Source organism: Vanacampus margaritifer, chromosome 4 (genome assembly GCF_051991255.1).
Source record: "Vanacampus margaritifer isolate UIUO_Vmar chromosome 4, RoL_Vmar_1.0, whole genome shotgun sequence".
Lineage (NCBI taxonomy): Eukaryota > Metazoa > Chordata > Actinopteri > Syngnathiformes > Syngnathidae > Vanacampus > Vanacampus margaritifer.
The window spans coordinates 15,770,395-15,786,880 of record NC_135435.1 but is presented as its reverse complement, the minus strand read 5'-3'; the positions used below and the strand labels follow the sequence as shown (position 1 = coordinate 15,786,880).

The following is a 16,486-nucleotide window of genomic DNA, read 5'->3' as shown; positions in this document are numbered from 1 at the left end:
CAGAGCGGTTGCCATGTCGACCAGCCAGCATATTACTATGGCAACCGGTCTGAGCGAGACAAGGCTGCTGATTAGGGAGAGATGTCTAGTGTAGCCTGGCCAGTGGAGGGAGGGGAGAAAAAAAAGGGATGGGGGGAGGACTGGTGTTGGGGTGCTGGAGGGGGATTGAATATTATAGAGCTGCATATTGTCTGTGGTGTATGTGTGTGTATTGTCCATGCTTGCATTTAAAACCACATCCACAGAATTTTGCTCTCCGCTAGCTTAATGCTAACACGCTATACAAAACACTATACAAGCAATGTATTAAGTAACAAATATTTGAGTGCAAAAGGTAGACTGACAATGTTACAATATTCGGTGTCATATTTTCTTTATCCTCAGTGAAAAATGACACATTTCACTGCAGTTTTCTGAGACACTGACAGTAGTGGTGAAAGTCTTCTTCGTTTGTGTCTTCATGACTGTATTCAACTGACCCCTACTAGCCAAGTCACACACACCAGAGCATCACAATTAATGATTTACAATTAATCAAATTACATTTTATTCAATTATATTATTGAATTCTATGTTTTATTAAGTAAATCTGAGTACTATTTTGCCTATTAAACCTTTTTTTGGGGGGGGTTAGAACAGATTAATGGCATTTCCATTCATTTCAATGGTGAAAAATGATTGAGATGATTGAGCTTTTGCTGCTTTTGAACATATCATATGTATCATGTTATGACATCTAAAGGACAGAGTGCGATTTTTTTTTTAATTGCACCGTCCTACAGGAACACTAATGAACATGGCAAAGGATGCCACAGACCTCCCAGATCCATCAGAGAAACTAATTACAAAGATCAAATTAAAGAGAGAGTGGGGGGTGGGGGTGGGGGTGAGAGGGTGGAGATTGGGTTGCTGGTGGGGGGGGGGGGGGTCTCCCCTAACCAATGGCTCAGTCAAGCCGTCAGCTCATTGAAGATAGTAATTATAGCTTATTTATTATTCATCCTTGCACTAAATAAGAGTGTGATATTTCAATAACAATAAGTGCAGATAAAAAGGCAGCACAAACTACAGACTTACTAATTGTGGCGCTTTGGAGATTAAACGGCTGGAAAAGTGTTGTTATTTACTTATTCATAACATCCAACGTAGGCGCATAGCAATGCACACAACAAATTAGGTTTTCCTTGTGAGAACTCCCTGGTGGGATTATTCCTCAGCAATGCCATCTCTCCTCATCAAGAGATTTTTTTTTTTTTTTTGAACGAGTCTCTAGCACTGGGCAGACATTTAATGGCCTGCTATTTTTTTTCTCTTTTGATGAGGTTTCATTAGACTGAGAACATAGTGTCATATCTTCAAGGGATTAGTCACAAAAATACAAAACATTTTGCCAATAAATTGGATTAGTTTCACACTGATTTCTGAACAAAAAAATGCAGGAAAAAAATGTTTTTGTGAAAAGGAACAGTTACTTTGGTGCGATATTTCTATTTTGATATTGTATAAAAGTATAAAACAAGAAAAACAAGACTGAGAAAGACCTTTCAATGGCAAAATAATTATTTACTGACATACAACTCAGTAACGCCCTGTGAATGATGTTTTATTGACGCACTGCATTTCCCGAGTTGAACATCAGTGGCATTTTTACATGAAGTTTTTCATTCCCTTCATGAATTGTGACATCTTTTCTCAAGACTGCGACACACTTTCTACCACCTACCGCTACACATACAGTATGCTGCTTATTCCATTCATAGACATACAAGTGTCAGGTGCCTGAACTAGTATACAGTAAATGGTTCATCATTGGGTCCCATCGGTGTGTCCCATGTGCTGACAATCACCATGCTGACGTATAATCAGAGCACTTCACAGGAAGTGACGTACTGTGTCTAAAGTATTGTATGGTGGAATGATGCATTTTGATTCTGAAGTCAGTATCGTCACATATATTTTGTGTGTCGTCATAATTAGCTACTATATTTGAAATCATGTCCAGGGCTCGGCTGAAACTTTGTTTTAAAGGGGAAGCCAACGCCGCAAACAATTCTTAACAATTATATGTTGTATGTAACCCCAATAGTCTAAATACAGTATTCTGGTTAATATTGTGTTAGTGTAATATGAGTTAAGCAGCAAAATCCAGCAGTTTTTGTCAAAATCAGAAGGCGGCCATTTTGCCACTTGCTGTCAACTTAATATGACATCATAGTTGCTTAGGCCTCAGGTAACAACCAATCACAGCTCAGCTTGAGAAACCAGGTGAGCTGTGATTGGTCATTGCCTGAGCCCTGAGCCACTGCGATGTCATCTTCATTCGACAGCAAGAGGCAAAATGGCCGCCCCCTTAGATGGGTAAAAAGGGCTGGATTTTGCTGCACAACTCATATTCCACAAATGCAATATTAATAAAAATGTCATGTTTAAACTAGTGAGGTCACATATAACATGTATCAAACATTGTATCAAATGGACGTTAGAACACACCTGGCGCTATTTAAAGTGCATCTGGTGAACCCCAAATAAAGTTAAGCTCTTCTAGTAGTCTTTTCCTGACATTTGTTATTGTTGTTGCTGTCTAGCAGAAGTCTGAAGGTTCTGTACACTGGCTGCTATTTCAAACTAATTATTTTCATCTAATTTAATGCCACATTTCCAGTTGAAGAAAAAATAGACCTAAAACATGAAGAGTTGTACAGGTTATAGGTCACATTAATAGTCGATTTTTATTTTTTTATTTTTATTTATCATGTTTTTTTTTTCATTTGAACAGGGGTGTGTAGACTTTTTATATCCATTTTATGTTAATGTGGCAATCATCAGCCTCGCCTTCCCCTAAGATGAACTCTTAAAGCACCTCATTATAAGACTGCCAGCTCTTGGCCTCACTGGCTGTGGCGTAGGTGAAGAATATCACATCATCATAAAGTGGAGATGGCATTACACTCGTCACAAATTATAGATGAATTTTAGTGTGTGGTGGCAGGCCAGGCAGGCGAGTGCTTCACTTAAGTGACTCTCAGGGTCTGCAATACCCCTTCAGCCTTCAAACGGAAGAACATTGAGCTCGCGCATTATATCATGCTAAAGATGTATTTTTTATGGGGAAAAAATATAAGCTCATAATTTTACTTACAAACAAATTTTACCTCAGCTCACAGGATATGTATGTATTGAAAAACATCCGTATTTATTTGCCAATACAGGTATTATACTTGATGTTAATCTAGTTTGCCTTGGCGGAATGTCTTTTGTGCAAACTGTACATCTTTGAACGTGTAACACTGTCATGTGTCTTATTGCAGTACCGTGTTATGTTCCTATCAGTGCCTTTGTCCTTGAATCTCAAAGGATCCTTGCTAATATTCTTATATTAGGCCAATCAAGCAGCTGCAGACAGTCTAATTGAATAGTCAATACCTGGAAGAATAGTAAGCAACGTTTAGAGACATCTATATTTGTGTAAATGGAGTTTTTTTTCTCGCCTCTGCGCTCAAGAATATTTCATCTCACGCAATCTAAGGCTTGGTGCATTCTTAATAATAATTATTAAGTTGACTTCATGCATAAATATGTTCAGTCGAGCCGTGACCTTGCAGCCGGTGACCTTTAGAGGCAGAGGCTTTGTGTCTCCTCTGCTGTTGGTTTATGTTTTAACATCAACCAGTTCTATTTTTAAACCATAAAATCAGACTAGTTGGAAAATGAGGTTAAGAGACGTAACAGCTAAAATGGGACATGACAGACACAGCTATTGATTTTATTGATTGATTCCACTTGGATGCTTGCAGTTTTAGTCTAAGCTCATAAAGACTCATGGAATTTGTCAGCAAATCCCCACGGATATCTGAGCTGTGGTATAGAAATGGCAAATAAATATCTTGAGTTTCTCCAGAGCACTAGAAAGAGAGGACATTTTTTGTGTGCAGATTTTGATCTTTTTAATTGTTGTCTTGTAGTTTGCTTTATTTACTCTGAATCAGTTGAACCAAAATATGTTGGAACAGACTTTGTAAGAACCTTGAATCTAAGACTTGTGCAAAAAAAAAAAAAAAAACGCACCAATAGAGCAGAGTTGGCCTTAGTAACCTAAGCCAGTTTGGTTCACAGTCGTGTGTGGAAACGTAACCACTGCATCTGAACAGAAAAGGAAAAAAATTAACTAGGCCATTAGGTTATTGGGACCTTCCTTGATTTTCCTTATCTATCACACTCAGTACATGTACTAGTTGAATTCAGTTAATACCATGGAGTCACACATTGTCACATGAGCAAGACAAAGTCGCTGCCCTACGTGGGCAGAATAAATACAAGCAGCCATTTTGAATAGATTAACCCATCATCTAAGGCTCCATGGCTGTGTATTGATCTTTCTGACATCCATTAAATAGTTCAACTGTAGATAAACAGCCTTCTGGTAGTTACTGTTAGTGTAACGAACTTTAAATATAAAGGAGCAAGAGAAAATATTCTTAGTACCTTCCAAGTGGTTCACTAACCAGGAATCAAACCCAGGTCGCAACACTGAGAGTGCCATATCCTAACTAGAGCAACAGGCATATCTGATGGCACCTCTGTACTCATGTTGAACTGTAGTATGTGTGACTGCGTGTGTGGATGAAAAGCAAGGCCTAGCCTGGTGAGTGACGTGGGTGGCAGCAAATGAAAGTGTAAAAGTTGCTGATAAATCGTTAGCTAGCCTGCATGTTAAGCGACTGCATGATTTGCGGCCACCAGCAGCTTGTCGAGTGTTTTCCACTTCCTCCATAAAGTGTGAGGTAATGTCATTTGTTATTAGCTCAAAACATTTACACAGGACATCTTCGGCAATGTGGTAGTTGGCAAGTGCTTTCCACTGCACAGTCCACAACTCGTGTACTGAAATGAGAGATGATTATTTGTTTGTTTGTTTTGTCAATTTGACACTAGCCGATAAGCCAGTAGGGAGGAATCTACCACTGTGGTCTTAACGGAAGTCTGCCCTTCTCTAAGTGCTCTTGGTCTTAATGCAAATGCTCCACATGAGTGGACACGCGTGGCCATTTTTACGGGATAACAACGAAACCACAGCCAAACACGTCGGCCAACACACTCACACAAGCAAGCGCACTGACCAGCTCACACCCCCTCGGGGCTGTGGGCCAGCGTTTGAGCGATGTCTCCCCAGGGGGCTGATATTTTATAGTTTGTGTCCATCAGTGGCATAGCCCGGGGCGCCAGGGTTGACAGTAAGTGCTCTCAACACCGGCGACACTGATTCATCTGCGCTATGACACAGATGAGAAAGAGTGGGGGGAGGGGGGTCCGCGGATGGGGAGGGGGTGCAGGCGCATATTCGGTTTACTATCACTACATGGTGAACTGAACTCCAAACTGCCTTCTGTTCATTGGCGGGTTCATGGGCGTTCAACGGAAAGACAGACAGCCATGCGACAATTTTGCGGCGTAAGAAAGTGGCTCCCATCTAATATGGCGTTTCAATTTTTCACCCGCTACCTGACCATGTGCGCTGGTAAACCATTTCTACATTTATAGCGGGAGGTTACCGGTGAACCCCAGCCTTCCTCATGTGCATACTAAGCAATCAATGTGTCACGTCTTCCTGACAATCCTGTTTTGTTTGGGTTTTTTTGCCCTATGAGGCTCGTGTTCATTTTTCCTTGTCAGCAGAAGGTAATTTGCTGTATTGTGATTCACTCCTAAAACTTGGTGACGGGGTGTCTGATAAGTGGCTAGCCCCCGCATGCACCCCCCCAATATGGGAGCATCACCCACAATATGAAAAGAAATAAAGGCACCACGCCAACCCCCATCCAATCTCCAACCGACGGCACCCCGCACCCCGGCTCCTCCTTTCCAGACCGAGCCCGACGTAGCTGAAGCCGAGGCGGGCTGCTAAATTAGATAAGCAGGGCTGTAGCACAGCGCCCCTGATTAATAAAAGATGCAGTGCTCCCTGGGGATGGCCCCTCCGAGGGCCCGGCAGAATCCTGCCTCAGACAATGAAGGCGGCTCTTCCACAATGAACAGGAAATGGAGAAAATGAACCAATCATGGAAATATAACATTTAAAACAGTACTAGCCTACGACCCTCTGTAACATTACACATGCAGCATAATAGATAATAATGCATGCTAAAGGTGCAGGAAGAGAAGAAAAACGTTAATGTATTCACTTATTTTGGAAGCGTATCCCACTGTTGACACGTGTTGGATGGAACTACCGAGTTCCTGCTGTTTTGAGGACGGAAATAAATTTGCATGTCAAATTCATGATCAATTTTTCTCTATGTCTCAGTAATCCACATTAACGTTCCCAATATACATTTAACATAAATTTTCGTGATCAAGCACATTTTTAGCAATAAATAATCCCCCTTTAACTCATACTATTTTTCAACACAAGAGCAGTAATACATAATCTGCTCTTTCATTGAAATTAATGCTCAGTTTTGACAGAGAGATATGAACATTACATTTATTAATATAGTTGTGGTTTGCAGTGGTGTGGAACTGCACCACATCATTTTGAAAGGTGCTTCTTCATATTTACCTTATTTATTATTTCATTTATTTATTCTCCATATACAGCAACATGCGGTAGAGGGACAGTATCTTACAGACTCTCAATATATGACCAACTGCAGTTTTCCACCACTACAACAACACTATATAGTGTTACATTAGTGCATCACTGGGGTCAGAATAATTTCAGATGATTAATAATTAGTTGTAACCATTGTTGTAGTCAGAGATTGTATGATGTGTTTTGTTTATTTATCAAGCACATGTACAGTATAGAGTCCTGCCTTTTGGAATATGTATTAACAATTGAAACTATATAACGCAGGTAACTTTAAATGGCCATATCACCTGTTTGCCTTTTTTAAGATATAAGAAACCTTAAAATGTGTTTTTTTTTTTTAATGAATGATTGTTTCATTACTGCAGCACGGTGGCTGACTGGTTAGCATGTCCGCCTCCCAGTGCAGAGGACGTGAGATCGAGTCCGGGCTTCGGCCTACCTGGGTGGAGTTTGCATGTTCTCCCCGTGCTTGCGTGGGTTTTCACCGGGTACTCCGGTTTTCTCCCACATTCCAAAGACATGCATGGCAGGTTAATTGAACACTCCAAATTGTCCCTAGGTGTGATTGTGAGTGTGGTTGTTCGTCTCTGTGTGCCCTGCGATTGGCTGGCAACCAGTTCAGGGTGTACCCCGCCTACTGCCCGAAGCCAGCTGGGATAGGCTCCAGCACCCCCGCGACCCTTGTGAGGAAAAGCGGCCAAGAAAATGGATGGATGGATGGATGTTTCATTACTACTAATTATTATCAATACCACTATTACCAATACGAGTAATAATAATGATAATCTTAAAGAAAGTCTTATATATATCCCAACATAGCATTTTTTCTTAATTTCATGATTGATGATAATTTTCAATTATTCTTACTATACTTGTTTAAAATATATATGAACATTGGGGCAATACTATGAGGTGTGTCAGAAAAGTTTCACGACCGGTGTCACTAAATGCACTATTTTAATCCCAAACTACAAGTTTCCCCCTTCAAAGTGAACTAGAAGGTTAACCATAATGTCTACAAAGAGATCCTGAGGCGAGAGTTATGGTGGGACTCATAGAACTGTTTTAGCATGACAAGGTAGCAATTAATCCATAATGACTTTACTTTCTCTCATCTCCAAATAACATTGTGTTAGGTTTTATGTTTTATTTAGGGCCAATTTCTGCTAATTACCGGACTAAAAATATTGATGAGTGAAACACAATTGGATTAAGTGAGGTACATAATTGAAGTAACTTAAATGTTATTTGTTTGGTGTGAAATACGCTCACAGGTGTTCACTCATCTGTCATGTCACGTCAACCCTCCATCAGACCCATTCACATTCATCGCACAATTACTTCTTTTTTTTTACCACCGGGATATTTTCCTCTCACTATCCATGTTCAGAATGCCAGCAATGAGCCAGTTGCCTGTGGAGACCAACAACATTAACGTGATATAATCACCTACCTCACCTGCTCACGTCATTATACTCTACAAATGCATTCAGAGAAACCTGCTTGCCCAACAAATGGTTCACCGGTTCACAGTCTGAGAGATCCAGTCGTTGTGAATAATCAAGATGAATCACTTTACATGTATACGCCTGAATGCAGTCACATGACTTAAGGAGGAGTATTTCTCCTTTGTATGTGGTGCTCCTTTGTAGCGAACGCCAAGGCGTATTATCTTGAAATAACCCGCACCTGCTTCTGCCTGCGAACAATAGCAAGACGCTTCTAATTTTCTGCAAGATAATGCTTGTCATATTGAGATGGAAAAAAGGTCAAGGGTTAGCCTATAAGATTCTGATTGGTTTTGAGCATCACGCGCCCTTCCCTGAGATAAAACGGACAGCGATATTTTAATTTACAGCGCCGTTCCTCAAGACTGCACAGCGATTTTAGGCAACAGTTCGGTGAGGAGGTGTACAGTCCTGCGATGATTAGAGAGCATTTAGCAGTCAGCACTCCACACAAAAATGTTGTTGATAAAATCTTGCATCAGCAATTTTTTTTTCTGTCTTTGCTTTTTAGCTGTTCACTTCTCCCCTTACCAACCCAACCTACAAAGATTGATGGCTTTTCTATATGCATATGTATAAGCTGTGCACATGCAGTTGAACCTGTGTTTGACCTCCATCTGCTCCCAGCTATTGGAACATTTGCCACAGGAAAATGTATTTCCAGTTCAAGTCGTGTAAATTAGACCACAGCACAATCTTGCTCTATTCTCTAGCCTCCATATGACATTAGAGTCAGTTTAATTTGTTCCGTGACACGCCTGTAACACAAAACACTTGTATCTCAAATCATCTTTCCCCAATTAAATGAAAGGGAAGGTCATTAATCAGTTCCAGACTCTGAAGGGGAAAAACAGTATGTGTTTTTTAATGAGAAAAATATAGTACTCTGTATTTTATATTGTATTTTATAAACACATACAGTAAAATATAATTAAATGGAATGTAAAGAATTAAACTGTTTTTGTTACGCCTTAGTCACCGGTGAGCAGTATAATGCATAGATCTATGTACCTTCTGTACATTCCTCAATAGGCCATACTAATATTAGTTATTCTTCACAGAGAAGAACATATGCTATTTGCTAGCCTGTCTATGGCGTTTCCCATTATGTGTGAGCATTAAGGATGGACGAGTACTAATACCAGGTACCAGAATGTCCGACACCAGGCCCTATTTCAAGGTATTAGTACTCACAGAAAAGGCCGAAAACAGTATCGGCTGCTCCTCGTGACCGTTTTAAGATCAGGAACTAGAAATTAGAAGAATAAAATTATCATTAATTTTATGCCATTTCAAAGAAAAATGCTGTATTGGGATATTAAGGTCTTTCAGTAAAATTATCTGTCTTTTTTTTAATGTATCAAAAGTAGTAGTTGTGTCAGTACTTGGTATCGGTATCGGTGACTCATGCTGGTGTCAGTCTGGGAAAAAAAGTGGTATCAGACATCTCTATTTCCTATTATTAGCAGAGGCTATGTATTGTCTTCAATGCACAACGAGCAAATCACTTTCATTTTTATGTTTAGTTGGACAGTAAACTTCAACTGGGAGTGTCAATAAACTTGGATTGTTCACTGATTAAAACGTGATTATATTAAGAACCAAATTACAAATAACACGTGTTTCTTGGCCAGCACGCAGAACAGAAAGAGGCAATAAACCCAAATAACCAAAGCCAATTGTACAGCAAATTGCTGAAAGCATCAGACACAAAGCCCGAGCTAAAGCAACTCCAATCACAAAATCCCTCTGTCTTAATAAAGAATGCGCTGACATGTATAACAAATCTATGACATAAAAATAATTCATATTAGTGGATATTGTGTGGAAATCCCCCAAAGCATTACATACCAACATCATGAGATCATTTATCATTTTCTTTGTCTTTCATTTCTTTGCTGAGAAGCTTGTGAATAATCTCTTTGACCTGGTTTCTTGTGTTTCCCCCCCTTTTCTCTTGATGGCACCCCGAGGGCCATATGCATCTCGCATTATGCACTCACCCAAACAGCCTCCTCCAAAGAGCGCTCCAGATCGTGGGCGTGGCTTCCAGCTGCCCTTTAAGGTCATTGCAGTGGTCATGTGACTGGCCACCGGAGCCCTTCGGGCCAAATGACAAACGGAGCTGCCAGGACACGGGCGGCATCAGGGGTGTTTTTCCACAAAGCATTCTATAAAAGTGTAACTGGGCTGTATTTGCCCTTTCCTCTTGCTCTGTGTTCCGCCAACAGGCCCCTGAAGATCTCTTAAAAAAAAATAAAAAAAAGTGCTGATGCACTAGCGCTCATGTAATCCTCCTCGCTCTGCTCCACCTCGGCCCCCTCCCCGAAACCTCCCTTGCATTCCCTCACAGTCTGCAGCCAACGCGGGCGACAAGGTGACGCGATGAAGGGGGCTTGTTTGGGCCCCCCAGCTAATCAGCGCACATTAGAGCATGACTAAATAAATCTTAAGTGCTGCTAATTGCTTACCAGTGAAAACAATAACAGAGTACTTGCCCAGAGGCTCTGGAGTAGTGAGGGGCTGGGGCACTGGGGACTCGGGGTGAGGGGGCGGCGGGGGACTGGCACGGGGCCAATGGAAGACACCAGCGCCATCATTCACCCCCCTGCCTTCATGTTTAACTCACACACCACTTGGCACTGTCACTACACGCGGCAGATGCCCCACAGCCGCCATATGCGGCCCATATTGCCTGCAGACCTCATCAGCCGAGAATTAGCCTTACATGACAACTCCAGACAAGCCTCGTCCACTTTTGGAGGCCATCTTACATCACTGCATTAATAAACATGAATTAGTAATGGCACAATTAGACGGCCTTGTTCCGACATTTACTCTTTGCATTAATGGGATTCTCCACTGCGCTCTGGACCGGCGCACCATAAGACACCAGACCTATAGATGTTAGGGCGGTTAGTTGAAAGAAAAATGATGTCATTGGTGAGCGTATATTCCAAGCATCACATCAGAAACGCTGTTTCTGCTTGGAAAACGTGCTATCTTGTCTGTCACCTTCTGACATGAAGCGTTTGTTTCTCTTGTAGATTTTGCCTTCTGTGAGGTTGTCGTTTGAATGGCCTGCAAACTACTGTGATCAAAAGGTACGTGCCATTGAGTAGCAGACTTTCAGAATGCAAAGTCACATAAAAAGTCAAGTGCTGTATTCACTTAAAACTTGACTATTCTCCGTTAAAATGTGGACTAATGCACCTGTGTGAGCGCCATGTACACTTAAAAAGGAAGTCAATCATCAGTCAAGTCTATATATGTTCTATGCAGCTCCACTAGTATTATTTTATTTTATATATTTTTTTATATTTTTTATTTATGTATTCATGTATGTATTTATTTATTTATAGACACAGTGGTCTGTTATAAAATTAGAGGCACACGATGGGATCAGAGACAACCGATTTGCTACGACTCTTGGAAGAAATATGACGAAACATTATTTTTTATAAACACAGCCACTTTATCACACATGATCTCTTTTACGAGACAAATATTTGCCAGTATGCTTTGGTCATAATTCAATAGATTTTGATCATTTACATGCAATCAATTGATCAGTTGAAGAAACCAATCTCCTGCTCATTTAAAACAATTTTCAACAAGTTAAACCTTGTGAATGAGGCACGACTAATTAGCTGAATTCATTTCCTTAAGGATGTCTGGCTTGAGCAGGATGTGATGTCAATGCATTTCCTTCAAAAGCTTTTTCCCAGTTTACATCTTCCTTCCAGTCTTTCTGGAACGAGCGTCTCACTCCCACCGTGCCTCCTCAGCAGCGTCTCAGCGCTTTCCCACGGGACTTGTGTGCTTTTGTTAGCTTTTCTGTCAACACGCAGTGCCTAATTGCTTGATTAGCTGTGGTTGACTGGCCTGTTAATTGAATGCTAATTTGGATGTGCTCATTTATTGTTTGGCACCCGTCCAAAAGTTCGCTTTATTCGAGAGCAGAATCAAACGGAAGGGATGAAAGTAAACAAGAAGAGGCTGCTTTGAAAGCACATGAATCAAATGCGCAAGGTGATAACATTTAATAGCGTTTATCTCCTTGAAATGAAGCTTGTTATTATATGGCGAGGCACTGATGTGACTGGGAAGAAATTACACACCACTGGAATTCAAGCATTAGTGTTTTAACTCAGCAGCTTTTGACATTTTGTCCTAATGGGGAGTGTCACAACGCGATAACTGTCATTTCAACGAAAACTGTCATGTGCTGTCTGTGGATCCATACTAAATACATACTTTCCATTTTTTTTTTTTACAAAATGATTTATTACCACCACTCACAAACAATACTCGTCTGCACTCTCGCCGAACTGCCAACCAGAAAAAATGGCTATAATATTTCAGAAAAGCAAAGGACTGTGGTTACATCATTTTCCAAAACACTTTCTCAAACGTTATAAAGTTTTAAACGATGTAAACAATGAGCTAACTAAGCAGTTTTTAATAGGCGGGGATGAATCTAAACACACTGACCTTGGTGGCTGACTACTTTCTTCTACACTGAAGCATTACAGCAATCCATTTTTAACTTAACAAGCTTACTTTATCTGTGTTCAAATTCAAAACAATAGAAATATTGTTCTAAACAAGGTTTCTTTAATGTATATAGCCTAACTATTTTCACTTGTTATTGTCTTAAAAACATCCAGACTTTCAATCCTGAGGTGACATAATGCTGCACAGCTTCTGCAAGGATACTTATCAGGCAGTTTAAGTCTCTAAGAGTTCATAGATTTGTTCTCAAGCAAATTTGAACATTCTTTACTTTTGCCTGCCGGTGACTATACTATACAAACTGGTCAATTAAATTTACATGATTGTAATTAGTGTTGTTCCGATACCGATACTGGTATCGGCAGAAGCCCCGGTACTGCATTAAAACAGTGGTATCGGTGAGTACTAACAAGTAACATGCCGATACCATTAATTCTGATGCTAATATAGGACTTTGAATTCATCATCTTGTGTCATGCATGTCATGCACGACATTCACTGATGTGTGACATGTTCACTTCATGCCGAGCTAAGATATACTCTTGGCCCTTGAATGCTCTAAACCAATGGCAGGACAGCTTTTTCATGTTGAGAAAAAAAATAACTTGCAAAGCTGGGTATCGGAGGCCAAAAAACGGTATCGGAACAACACTAATTGTAATGCATTAGAACTGCATCATAATCACGATTGTTTTATTTATATCTATATACATGAGTGAACATGTGATGTAATGATCTGAACAACTAAACAGCTGACCACCTGCCATCATTTCCTGTTGTCACATGAGCTTCCTGCTTAAATAAGTCACATCTGCACAGCATGTTTACAGTGTCTATGACGGACAATATTCTTTATTTTCATTCAAAATCAACAATACACAAGATCTTTCCCACACCACAGCTCCAGTAGCATTGGCAACAAGGTTTTCCAACAAAGCTTGGACAGCAAGAATTCTTCCCTCATAAAAATCCTCAATTATGCAGAAGGACATCACATTTAAAACCAATCAATACAAACTTGATTTCGGTTTAGCATTTGGGGTGGGTGGGAGTTTTGTCCCAGAGGGTTTTCAAGAGCCTCCTTCAGGTGCAGCTCAAGGCCTTTCGTTGACCGTTCATTGCTTTTGTTGGGCATTCCACTCAATCCAGCAAAAAAAAAAAAAGAAGAAAAAAAAGCTATATTCCCACAAACTAGGAAGCAGAAAAATATCCCTGTATTCCATGCTGGACGTATCCATAAAAGTCCAAAGACATAGTGAATCTCTTGCTTGAGTTTAAAATAAAAAAAATATTAAGAATTGGACACCTTCATAGAAGCATGTTTTGCTTCTTCCTGTTGTTTGTATCCAGGATGCAGTCTATTCATTTCCACCAGATCCATGATTTTCTCCAACATTTCCAGTTCAGGTGTAATTGCTGCAGTTGAACCTGTGTGCTCATTATAAGCTGGGCCTCTTGTGTCCAAATTGTGTTTCAAAGGCAGCGAGATAGATGATCCATGCACTTTTCTCTAGACACAATAAAAACAGTCTTAGAAGAGCAATAGATAAAGCAATTGCCATGGTTTTGCTAGTTTTAGGAACTCTAAACTTACCTCTTTTAAGATAATCTCCGAATAGCCTCATGCAGTCATGCTCTCCACACACATGCAGCAATATTCCTGAGAGTGTGTCATAACAGGCCGGGAGCATTCGAAGCATTAGCAAGCTCAGGTGAGGAGTGGACCTCCATTCCTACACAAACATTTCTTTGCATTATTGCTTCATCTATCACTTAGTCGCATACTTTGCGCAGTCGTCATTAGTCAGCCTCACTCGCCCGCGCTTAATGAGAAAGCAATTACCATAGGCTTCATCCCAATCCCAGTGGCCTGGCAGCATGGTCCGAAACCAGCGTCCCAACCTGCTGGGCTCCGCGTCTGCCGCTCGCTCGGATTCCCCCTCTCCTCCCTTGTACATCTTCTCCCTTTCACTGTAGCTGCAGACTCTCTCTTTCTCCATCCTCTCTGCAGCCACTCTCTTTCGCTCCTCCCAGCTCCCAGGCTGCTCGGGGTTTTAGACGGATCACTCTCACAATGGTTGATCAATACAGGTATTGATCCCCTGGCAAAATGTTTAGAAAATCCTTCTGGGCAGCCGCGGTGCGGCGGGGAGAAGAGGCGGGGCGGCAAGAGGGCCGGCGTGCCATGTTGTTAGTCTTCGGCGAGAGAGCCATCACTGTCCTGATTGGCCCGCCAGCCTTGCCAAGAAGAGGGCTGGTACACCGCGTGGAGTCTTCGTCACTGTGGCTTGGCACCGTGCAGCCGTCCCTGGCTCACGCTGCGAAACTTCCCGGACCACCAAAGAAGAGCGCTGCCCGACATTGACTGCTGGCCAAGCTTTGGCACTCGCTCGCTCTCCTCTCACTTCACTCAGGGAAATTCATTTGCATAAATTAGCAACCCTGCTGGCGACCTTTAACGATGATTTTGTCGCCACTGGCTTGCCTCTCAACGGGAAAACACCCCAGAGCTTGCCTACGCGTGTCGTCCGATACAATCTCCCTAAAACCATGAATTTTCGAGGCGCTAAGGGAAGCCTTCGGCTAGCATGTGCCTGCGGTCAAGAGGGATTCATTCATGAGGAGGAGTTCTTGTTGCTCCATAATTTCTTTGCTGAGAAAGAAAATTACTCATCGGGTATCATCAGCAAAAATTAGCAGCACGACAGCACACAATGAGGTCGAAGTCTGTGATGTTTGCAGAATACTGTTTGTGTACCAGAAGAAAGGAGGGACTAGGTCATTATCCTTGTCCTGTATGTAACCGGAGAGACAAACATATTAAAAGTGACTTTAGTTAGTAGCCAGTGGCCAGGACCTTGTTTAGCTATAGTTTGATCTTTACAACTCTTTGGACTTGTTGGCTTTCACAACAGTCTGTCTTTTACAAGTGAACATAATTTGACCTTTTCTAAACATTTGACCTTGTCCAACTTTAATGTTTTTATAGAACTTGCTGTTCTTTAAGAAGGAACTGAATGGGAAAATGCGCAGCATAGTGTCTGGTCCATAAATCAATCAGTCCTCTTCTATGCCTTTCTGTGGCTCTTCCAGTCTTTGCTTTACTCTCTGCTCAGCCACTTCCCTCTGAAAACATCCTGTTTGAAGCCTCTAAGTACTGTTGATCAGTTGTTCAATGTCGTCATGGTTACATGCCTGGCTAGGCAAGATCTATTCTACCATTTTGTGCATTTTAACACAATTTCATTCCCACATTTACAGAAGAGAAGCATAACACACTTTAGTCATTGGGCTTCAATCAGTTAGCTCGTCAATAGCAACTTAGCTGTAATACTTAACAGTACATAACAGCTAGCCTCTTCCATTCCAAGAGAGGACAGGGATATAGTCTCTACTCACCTGAAACCTTTCCTAGCTAGAAAAAAAGTGAGCTCCTTCTTGACAACCTAAAGAAAGAGCTATAATTAAATCCAGCAACAATTAGGTCTGGTAAATATAATAAGAGTGTTGGTAGGGTGAGTGGTCAGAGGAAAGAAATGTTCTACAGTCAAGGAGAGGTGGGAGGTACATCGTGGAACAAACCATTTTTGAGGCGGGGCAGTTGTAATTTTGTTGTTAAAATATTACATTTCGACAAAGTACTATATGCAAATACAATTGTCTTTCTTGTATAAATATTAAAATAAAAATAAAAAATTATTAAAATTTAGAAGGGGCTGGGATTCAATTTAGGGGTGCTTGAGCCCCCTCAAAAATGGGCTAGAAACGCCCATGGCCCAATCTAATTGAACTAAAAAATGTATTGGTCGATTCATAGACCAATTGTGTTTTGAATTTTGCTTTTCAGCTTCTTGTCAAGGAAACACCAAATTGT

General features: G+C 41.0%; 1 protein-coding gene and 1 long non-coding RNA gene across 4 annotated transcripts in view; one reads left to right on the top strand and one right to left on the bottom strand.

Moving 5' to 3' along the window:
• Nucleotides 1-16,486, top strand: part of zfhx3b (zinc finger homeobox 3b) — a 346,429-nt gene that overhangs the window by 126,458 nt on the left and 203,485 nt on the right. For 2 of the 3 annotated variants that reach the window (XM_077562960.1, XM_077562959.1), the window contains one exon: nucleotides 11,145-11,201. The exons of the other annotated variant lie outside the window; for it this stretch is intronic. The gene's annotated coding sequence lies outside the window, so the exon portion shown is untranslated. The remainder of the gene's footprint in view (nucleotides 1-11,144; nucleotides 11,202-16,486) is intronic. 3 annotated transcript variants of the gene reach the window in all.
• Nucleotides 13,397-14,952, bottom strand: LOC144050784 (uncharacterized). Its single transcript, XR_013293930.1, has 3 exons — nucleotides 14,456-14,952; nucleotides 14,207-14,345; nucleotides 13,397-14,122 (listed from the first exon to the last, which is right to left on the bottom strand). It is a non-coding gene; the product is annotated as an uncharacterized LOC144050784 (long non-coding RNA).